The sequence below is a fragment of the Telopea speciosissima genome, unplaced genomic scaffold (genome assembly GCF_018873765.1).
Source record: "Telopea speciosissima isolate NSW1024214 ecotype Mountain lineage unplaced genomic scaffold, Tspe_v1 Tspe_v1.0096, whole genome shotgun sequence".
Taxonomy (NCBI): Eukaryota; Viridiplantae; Streptophyta; class Magnoliopsida; order Proteales; family Proteaceae; genus Telopea; species Telopea speciosissima.
Window position 1 is genome coordinate 63,823 of NW_025317432.1, and position 1,782 is coordinate 65,604.

The window sequence follows — 1,782 nt, forward strand, 5'->3', positions numbered from 1 at the left end:
CAAAAAAGTATAGAAATGCCCCCAAATAACCCCAAACGACCCACCCGGTCAGGTTCAAAACGAAAATGTACATATGTCGAAAGAGGTAACGATTCGAAGGTCACGACCCTCAACATCGCATCCACTCGTCTACCAAGAAATAAGGACACTTTTTAGAAAATTCTAATCCAAAAAATATACAGAAATGCCCCCAAAAAACCCCAAACGACCCACCCGGTTTGGTTTTTAAACCGAAAATGAACTTATGTTGAAATAGGTATCGATTTGAAGGTCACAACCCTCAACTTCACATCCACATGTCTAATAAGAGATAAAGACACTTTTTAGAAAATCCCAAACCCAAAATAGTATGGAAATGCCTCTAAATAAGCCCAAACGACGCACTCGGTCTGGTATGGACCGAAAGTGAACGTATGTCAAAATATGTATCGATTTGAAGGTCACGACCCTCAACATCGCATCCACTCGTCTAACAAGACATAAGGACACTTTTTAGAAAATCACAAACCCAAAAAGGTACAGAAATGCCCACAAAAAACCCCAAACGACCCACCCAGTCGGGTTTAAACCGAAAATGAACATATGCCAAAATAAGTATCGATTCGAAGGTCATGACCCTTAACATCACTTCCACACGTCTAATAAGAGATAAAGAAACTTTTTAGAAAATCCCAAACCCAAAATAGTATAGAAATGCCCCCAAATGAGCCCAAACGACCCACTCGATCAGGTATTGATCGAAAATGAACATATGCCAAAATATGTATCGATTTTAAGGTCACGACCCTCAACATCGCATCCACTCATCTAATAAGAGATAAGGACACTTTTTAGAAAATCCCAAACCCAAAAAAGTATGGAAATGCCCCCAAATAACCCCAAACGACCCACCCGGTCTGGTTTAAATAGAAAATGAACATATGTTGAAATAGGTATTGATTCGAAGGTCACATCCCCCAACATCGCATCCACACATCTAATAAGAGATAAAAACACTTTTTAAAAAATCCCAAACCCAAAAAAGTACGGAAATGCCCCCTAAATAACCCCAAACGGCCCACCCGATATAGTTCGCACCAAAAATGAATATATGTCAAAATACATATCGATTCGAAGGTCGCGACCCTCAACAACGCATCCACACGTGTCATACGAGACAAGGACACTTTTAAGAGAATTTCAAACCCAAAAAAGTATAGAAATGCCGTTAAGTAACCCCAAACGACCCACCTGGTCTGGTTTATACCGAAAATGAAAATATACCGAAATAGGTATCGATTCGAAGGTCACGACCCTCAACATCGCATCCAAACGTCTAATAAGAGATAAAGACACTTTTTAGAAAATCCCAAACCCAAAATCACACAGGAAATGCCCCCATAAAAGCCTAAACGACCCACTCGGTTTGGTTCGGACAAAAAATGAACATATGCCAAAATAGGTATCGATTAGAAGGTCAAGACCCTCAACATCGCATCCACACGTCTAATAAGTCCTAAGGACACTTTTTAGAAAATCCAGTACCCAAAGAAGTACAGAAATGCCCCCAAATAACCCCAAACGACCCACCCGGTCAGGTTCAAAACGAAAATGTACATATATCGAAATAGCTAACGATTCGAAGGTCACGACCCTCAACATCACATCCACTCGTCTACCAAGAAATGAGGACACTTTTTAGAAAATCCCAATCCAAAAAATTTACAGAAATGCCCCCAAAAAACCCAAACGACCCACCCGGTTTGGTTTTTAAACCGAAAAATGAACTTATGTTGAAATAGG